This window comes from Oxyura jamaicensis, chromosome 2 (assembly GCF_011077185.1).
Source record: "Oxyura jamaicensis isolate SHBP4307 breed ruddy duck chromosome 2, BPBGC_Ojam_1.0, whole genome shotgun sequence".
NCBI lineage: Eukaryota > Metazoa > Chordata > Aves > Anseriformes > Anatidae > Oxyura > Oxyura jamaicensis.
This window is the reverse complement of record NC_048894.1, coordinates 126,065,129-126,074,190: the sequence shown is the minus strand read 5'-3', so window position 1 is coordinate 126,074,190 and position 9,062 is coordinate 126,065,129. Positions and strand designations below refer to the sequence as shown.

General features: G+C 34.4%; 1 long non-coding RNA gene across 1 annotated transcript in view; it reads right to left on the bottom strand.

Moving 5' to 3' along the window:
- LOC118161317 overlaps positions 1-9,062 on the bottom strand; it is a 28,113-nt gene that overhangs the window by 13,107 nt on the left and 5,944 nt on the right. Inside the window, exon 2 of the long non-coding RNA XR_004747941.1 lies at positions 2,446-2,451. This is a non-coding gene — a long non-coding RNA (uncharacterized LOC118161317). The remainder of the gene's footprint in view (positions 1-2,445; positions 2,452-9,062) is intronic.

Genomic DNA, 9,062 nt, shown 5'->3' with positions numbered 1-9,062 from the left:
ATATTTCATAACTAACACCAACACAGGAAGCTGGTAATCTTCCCACATAATATCTATTGTATTTTTGATTAAACAAGGCCTGTGTCTTAGAATTTGAAGATTTCTATACAAATTTTTGTAGGAGAATCCGTTGGGGAAGGAAAAAAAAAAAAAAAAAAAAAAAGAAGCTCCTTTGGCATATTTCAGAAAGAATCCAAAATCCAAAACTAATTAATTATACATTAACTTTAGCATGTGCAGTCATATTCAGATATTTCTTTTCCCTTAAATCTAGTCATAAGTATAGCTATGAAATACCACCAGTATATCCATGTTTACATTCCTGGTTTGCATAAACAACACTTCAAGTTAAGAACCACTTCGGATATGCCAATAGATACAGAAATGCCAGTCAAGGTGGAGTCAGACGTGGTGGTTATTTCAGAGGTCGCTGAACGAGCAGGCATACATACATACCCTGCGGTCAGGAGTACTTGTGGTAGGTTCCCTCCTCCCCAGGGCTTGCAAGAAGCTGTTTTCAGAACTGACCACAAGAGGCCTCTCTTTTCTAAAAATAGGAGGCAAAGCAAATTCTCCCTCCAGAGATGCTTAGAAAGAAATGTGGTTGATGCCTTTTTATTCTGAATAAACACCTGTCTATCCACGTATGTTTTCTCCTAGACCCCTATACCTTCTAATGCATGAATAAAAGTGAGCAGAAGTGCCAGATTATGAAAAAGCTCAAAGCATCTTGAAAAACATTAATCCAAACACATTTATATAGACTTCTCCAAAACTATACAGAATTAAAAGTAAAGTTAGTTTCTGTTAGGGTCCTTTTTAATGTGTAAATGCAATTATTACAAAAGCAGCACAAAGCACAAAAACATAAAACTGCAAATCTCCTTGGCATCTTAGCACTTTGCCATTGAAAGCAGGCTGTTGGCATTGTGTGATAAATTACTTTTCTTTCCATACTGATATTCTTGCCCTGTTTCTCTACATGGCCTCTCTTGCACCTTCTTTTTAGCATTTTGCATTTCTTTATATCTGTATACATACAAAAAATGTACATAGAAATGTTTACATATGCACACACCTCTATAAGGTTTTTCATGCCTCTATTTTTACTTCATTAAAAAAAAAAAGTAACATACACAGATACTACTAATAGATAGCAGCACCAAAAATCAACTGAACTTGCAGATGTATAAATTAGGTCAAAGATCTGGAAATTGGTATTGTGGTTTTCTTCCTTACTTTAGCACCCCATGATATTGTCAGGAAGCAACTAGGCCATATGTGAAATGATTGATGCAAATAAACAAAATTATCAGTTCTTTGTACACATTCAAAGCCAAGTTTGATTTGTTTACAGAAATACATATTTATGTATATATATTGTCCTTTTTTTTCTATGCAGCCAGAGCCACTGTAGGTGAAAATTAGCTGGAATCTGCATATGCATCATTAGCAGAATCATTGGTTCAGTCCCAGTTGCAGAACTGGCCTAATTGAAAGTGGTGCGGGAGTTAATACTGGTTGGGAAAATAAGATGGATTCTATTCTGAACCTTCTGTAATCAGTATTTATTGGGCTAAATCCCAGTTGCAGACTCTGCATTACTAGCGTTGACATAAGTTTAAAAGAGCAGAGCATTAAATTCAAATACACAGGTGAGATTTAATATTGACACAAGAAATGTCTTTAATATTTTTATATGACTGATGAATGACTTTTATATGACTGATATAATTGATATGCAGCTATTTAGAAACAGCGAGAGCACAGAGCAAGCTTACATTTGACAGCCACAGTTCAGGTATCTGTGCCCTAATGTAACTGTGTATAAAACCATGGAGGGATGCCAACCTAAGTAATCCTAGATAGTTCATGCAAATTCTTAAGAAATATAATTACTGAGTTACCATTTTATATCCAACAAAATCCAGCTATCTATAGAACTTAGTTACTCACTTTCAAAGTTACTTTCCATATCATACTAGGTTTTCTTCAGGGGTTTCACCACAACATTCTGCTGAATTTTTCCCTAAATAAATGTTCCATGCAGAAGTTGCAAATATTGACACTTCAGAAATAGTGCTTAATAATGTTTTTTTCTTTATAAAATTGTTGTTAGTACTTATACAGAAAGCCTATTACAAAATAATTAGTGTGATTGCAGAAATTTCTAGTTCTTGAGATACAATAAAAATTGTCATTGTTCTAATACTTTAAGAACTTCCACAGTTTTAATGATTGGAATCAGTTTTCCAGAAACATCAGGATTTTTAATCAAACACAGAAATACATTTAATATATTTACTTGGGGTACAAAATGGCAACTTCTTAGCAATAAAACTTAAAATGTTGGTATTATCATTACAGCTTTATCCAATACAAACTATATCTTCAAATTATAAAACCTCTCAGCCAAATTCAAAAGATTGAAAACTATAAACATACTTCATGCTTGTTGTCTCTGTGCATACATGTAATATGCTGGCTAAGGAACTTAACAGTTCCTCAGGAGCCAAGGAACAGTTCTGCAAATAATTCCATATGCTCAACTTTTCTCACATCAACTTAAATGTCACTACTTGCCTGAGTAAAAATTCTATTAAAATGATTTCCTGTGCTCCGAATCTCTGTGAGGAGCATCCAGGTGTGGATTTATATTCTGTTTTTTAATGTAACAGTGATGACAGTTTGTTGAGCAAAGACTGCCATCATGTTACATGATGGCACAGCACTGTCTAGCACACTGGGTTCTGGCTGCCCATTAAAAAAAAAATCACATACTAACACAGCACAAATAATGAATGCAACTGTATCTTACAGTTAATACCTGTGGCCAAGAACAGAACATTCAACTCTGATCTAGAAAAATAGATTATTTAGTCGCTGAAACAAGGTCCACTAAAGTTAGTGGGGTAATGACTTCAATGGGTCATATATCAGGTCTTAGGCCTGTTCAAATTCTACTACAACCATGCTGCAAAACATAAAGATCCCCTAGCTGGGATGACAACCAACCAAAGAGAACCTTAGGGAAATCTGAAGGGTCTGAAACAAGCCCAAAGCATTTTCAAAAAATTCTTTAAAAAAAGTCACACATTTTATTGAAAATATGGTAACAAAGCTTTTAATTGAACATATAGAAAGAGCTTAAACCAACCATTTGATCTTTTTCAGCTAACTGTTCAAAAAATAGTTTTAAAATACTTTAAAGAGTTATCATGTACATTTCCATTGTCAAATAAAAAGACAGCTGACACTGCAGAAGTGCCATTACTTAAAACAACATTAATCATTAAGACAACACAAAAAATATAGTTCTTTAAGTAAGGAAATTCTTTTTTTTTTTTTTCAGCCTTAATTCTTGCTGTTTGTTCATTACCTTCAGACAAGCCTGCACTGAAAAAAAAAAAAAAAAAAAAAAAAAACTAAGAGGAAAATATTTCTGTTGGCATCTTTGAAATCTCACTTCAGGAGACAGTCAGACACCTATGTTAGATGGAAATATTAACAAGTGCTTTTAAAAGTTAAAGTCACCCGTTGTTCTGGAGAGGAACACCAGCACAGGAAGAACAAGAACAGGGGCTGTCCGGTGCTACGCCACATCTGTCCCACGACACTCAGGGATTCCATGTCCCAGCACCAGGGCCCACAGGGCGATCCTGCTCAGGATTTCTCATGTAGGGGCAGAGGCCATAAGCATGGATAAAATGTTTTCCCTTTCAGAGCAACATTTTTATTTTTTTTAAACTAAAGCATGTAAATTATGCACCAGTGTTTTAGCATCTTTTCACAATTATATTATGACAGACAAAAAGGAAATTGCAATGGTCATTTATGATATTATAAACTTATTATATTTACTGTATTTTGAAAAGCTGAAGAAACTTTCATCATGTTCCACTTCTCACTACATCCGTATCAGCCAACTGGAATTTTTATTTCTGATATTTCCCAGTGGAGGGCCCTGTGCACACATGACTTACAGTAGCACCAGCTCTCATTTCTACGCTTGACAAAGAACTCAGAGTTCCTCATTCTCCTCTGCCAGCAGAATCGTATTTTGTTAGGCCTTCAGACAGATTTAGATTTCTTCTCCTGATTTTTCTTTATACTAACAAATCTGCTACTCCATATTAGATTGATAATAGTTCTTTGAGGTTTTTAGCCCCTTGCCAAGTGTTGATGAAAATGTACAAAAGAATTGGATTGTTAGGTGATACTATTTAATAAGCCCCTGAGTCCCTATCCAAAATGGACTATGTTCCACTCTAATTTATTTTTTTATATATTTTTAGTCTCTAGATGAGTCTTATTTCTAAAACATCTATGAGTTTAGTAATCAAGTATGTTTTAGGTGTACTGAATAGCAAGAAATGGTCAACTCTAATGCTCTGTGGACAAAGGTATTTTGTGGCACCCAGGCATTTCCAGTGAAGTTAACTCCAGTGTGAGTAATAATCATTTAAGAAACTGGGATTCTTTGATTTGGTTGTTATAAACCATCTATGCCACTTAAAGTGACAAATTTTCAATGCTTGAAATAAAAGAACAGCAGAATATAAAATGTGACTAGACAAATTCATTACCAAACAGCACACACACAATATTCACCTACCTCCTTTTGTAAGCAAGACCCTCATTTGTGAAAGTATAAATAGAACAAGATACAGTTTTGGGCAGCAATAGATCTGGGCACTGAATAGCTGTCTATGTTCTTTTGGCACTAGCTGAAACATGCTGGCATGATTCTTTCTTAACTGCATAACGTCACTCACAAATAGAGAACAAATACCAGAGCTACTGCTCTGAAAACACACTGCCTTCATCATATTTACCTCAATGAGATTTTCATAAGAAAAATAGATGTAGTGTATTATTGCCAGCTGATGGAACATGTATTCAAACGCACTTGCATTTACGGAGTTATTTGACAAAAAAAAAAAAAAAACTATTTAGAGAAAGGGATGAATTTAAATCCTGTGTATGTAACTGATACAAATAAAAGCATGAAGTTGTCTCCGTGCCCTGTGCAAGTGTAGAGAAGTGAGTGCAGCAGGTGATGGTATGTGTCTGAAATAACAAACCCTTTCCACTAACACCCCAGCTAATATACAGGGTGGCCAGGCAAAGCCTGAACTGAGAAGCTGAAACTAGCTTTTCAAATTTTACAGAGGTGCATAAGTCTGGGGAGGGGGGAAGGTACCATACCTCAATTTAATCCCTGTCATTTCAATTCTAAAGTCCTCACAGCAAAATACAAATATATATTAAAAAAAAATAGAATCTGTATTAATAGATATGTTCATAGTCATAGTCTATATTAATAGGTACGTTCACAGTCAGTCCATAGTCATTGTGAACAGAACTTAGGGAAAAGAAATAACATCCTTTGGGCCCAGAGGGGATAATCTATATTTTGAAGATGAAGAAATGAATGGGTCTTTCTCTTAGACCTGAACAATTAAAATTTGTACTCTAATGTGTTAGATAGGCCATCATCATAGACCTTGAAAGCTATTGCAATTCATTTTAATATGTGAGAATTAACCAGAACAAATAGGAGGAGAAAAAAAAAAAAAAAAAAAAAAGTCTTTTTCATCTCAGCCTTTTTGACTTCAAGTTAGAGTACGTATTAATTCCAATTTTGACATTGTGTACGACCGAAGACAGTTAAACAAAGAGCTATTTTTCAGTCCACCTTTCCTCCTTTACAAAAGCTTCATGCTTCAGTGCTCCCAAGTCACTCAAAAACATAATCAAGTTAACGTGAAAAGGGAGTCCAACAAGAACAGGCTCATATCTTGGAGCAGTGTTTTATACTGTGATTAAATTTGCATTCCCTCTAAATTGTGTTTTGTTTGAACTCCCTGGGTTGAGATCCTGTTTGCTCATGTTTTCTTGAAGTCAACTTCTTCACTGCGGAAGAAGATCTATCCTAACTGCAGCTGCATTTGTAAATGTTTCATCAAAGGCCCTGAATGTCTGGTAACCAGCAGACCTGTTGGGTGCTACAAATGTGATCTGGGTCTATCTCAGGGGAAGAACAGCATGACCATATTTATTTCTGATGCTATTCTGGGGGCCCTATGACGTTCTTCTCCCCTCTGGCTGAGCAATGCTCACCCGTTCATCTTTCAACACTCACTCCAAGCATGACAGGATGAAATGAAACAAAATTTACTGGTAGCAAACTTACTTGCATATTGAAGACTTATATTTTAATAGCTTCATTATACACACACACATGCATATTTCAATAACAGTGTTAAATATTTTGTGCTCTAAGTAGGTTAGACACTTAGGTTACATTAAAAAAAGAGAAAAACAAATCCTAGTTGTTAAAAGATAAAGAAAAGTAGTACTATATAAAATAATTTAGATTAGCGTAAAGGCAGAAGCTGTGTGTCACCACAACTTAGAATTTGATGGGAACTACAAATTATTGTCATATGACATAAAGCTAGTCAACTGTCACCAAGATCCACTGACCTATTTTTCCAAGGTCTGCTGTGGAGGCACAACACAATAGCTCAAGCTCTGCAAAGTACCTCAAAAAGTGGACAATATTTTTTCTGTTTTCACAGTTTGGGAGAAAAAAAAAAAAAAAATGCATTCCTGGAAGCAGTCATGCATGTAGGATCACCTCTACCAACCTGAGGCATGCAGGTTTTACATACACAAAGCCCATTTGTAACCAGTAGAAAGAGCAAGACACTTGCTTAAACCCAGCCTAGCATGTAATCTATACTACATTTTGTAATAGGTAAAAATTAAAAAAAAAAGACAGACGGAACTCCAAATTAAAATGATGCACACACTTTTCACGCTTGAAATGTTATCATTCTGTCAATGTTAATATATTTAAACAGAACAAACAAAATAAAATCCAGAAATATGCCAAGTAGGAAAGAAGGATAACAATATTTTTCTTCTTTTAGGTCTATCCAAACACATTTTCAGCATTGAAACTGTAAAAATCACAAATTTACATAGTGCTTAATTGATCCACTTTCTAGAGACTGAAATTTTCTGTAGGAAGTACCTGATGCCAAGTATTTTCAAAAATAGCTAAAATTTTCAAAATATTTCACTGGCCTCAGTTCTCCAAATATGCTAACCAACCAGCTGTTAAAAAAAATCAGCTCTCATTAAAAGTTTCATTAGTTAGTCAAAAAACTGCAGTCTCAATCTTATACAAAAACAAAATCATGTTCCTCTATATATGAAAAAAGTAAACACTACAGCCCCTCTGCTTCTAACTCTGGCATGCCTTACTTCAGAACCCTGGTCCTCCAGCTCTGTTACATTTTTGGTTTTCATGGCAGAACCTCATAACAACATGGTTAAACATGGGTAAATTAAATAAATATATAAATTTGTAATAATGTCATGGGAAGCAAGCGAATTTCAAAATTAATTGTAGTGCTCAAGTCAACAGAAATAACCGATAGACGGGCCTCTCAGTTGATCATTTGTTTTATCTAAATTTCACCCAGCTTAATGGACACAGACAAATTTGAGAATAAACTACAACATGAATTAAGGCAATCTCTACCATGGACTCTATAATAAAGCTGGTCATACACACACCTACAAGTGAAAGATTTAATTATAAATACACGCCTAACTTAATACAGCTGATTATTCCATAAATCAAATACATATTTATTATGCATTCAGACTACTTCAAAACATAACAGAACATCATATAATTGCCTCTCAAACATACTGAATTAATAGGAAAATATGCATTCCATGATCAGAGCAGACATCATCAGAGAAAGGACATTTTTCTATTCTGTATGAAACTTAAGACTAAATTTCCCCATTACATGCTGAATACACGTCATTGTTGGGTTACAAAATTTCAAATAATAGTTTCTGTTTCATAAAGGAAATCTTCTGCAGCAAGATCATAAACTTTAACATAAAAGGATTTTCTTTCCTGTGACTACTGTAGTTATTAAAAGTTGATGCTTTGATACAGAACATTAGGAAATATGTTTTAGACCAAAAAAAATAAAAATAAAAAGTTAATGTAATACAAAAGTAAGGTTCAAAATCCTCTCAATCATGCAGTGCATCTTTAGAGAAAGAGTAATGCAAACAGCAATTTGCCCAATGTCCAATTAATGCTTGCTAGATATACATAACCTACTCATAAGCAGAGCTGCAAATATAAATTAATGGGACTTCACCAAAAGAAGAGGCTGATCAGGCTGTTTTGCCACTGCAATATTTTTTTGCAAATATATATATATATATTTCCAAAATATTGCCACTGCAATATTTTTTGCATGTAAAATTAAACTTCAAATCATGTTTAAGTGTCTAACTTGCATGTTAAATGGGATGAAAACATTTTTTTCCCCAGGATGGACGTTCCTGGATAAACAAAATAAACATATCAGTAAAGTACATTTATAAACTCAGGCATAACCCATATCTGTTTCTCTTTCACTGTTTTATCAAAAATCAGATAGATTAAGCTATATCATCCTCCCCAAAATTTGAACAGATTGAGGGAGTGGCTTTCTATTAAAAGTCCTTGCAGTGTGGCTGCTCAGCCGTGTGGAACCCTAGGAACGCTGAAGAAAGATTCTTTTATCGAGAACTGTGTTAACAGAAACATATCTCAAAAGGGACTACATAGTGCATAAAATATCCTTATTATATAGATCAATCAAAGAGCTTTTGCCTTGCTGGCAGCATTTACATTTTGTTCTCCAATATCTTCTCAAAAAAATAAAAATAAAAAATAAAAGTTTTACCTGTATCCTTTTTTCAGAATGGCAATGATTTTCAATCCATTTCACAGTTGGATTCACTCAGAAGAAAAGGAACACAATTTTACATAGAGTTAATCAACTATCAAACACATAAGAAGCACAAACACACGTTCATTGGTCAAATGCAACAGCTGATTCCTTCTGCTCCAGCCTGGCATAAACTAGGCTGCATGGCCAGGGCCATAAACGTGCATTTTAACAGGGTTTTAAAGCTAACTTTACACTGTAAAATTAGAGATGTTAGATAATATGATATTAGATCATATCTAATTG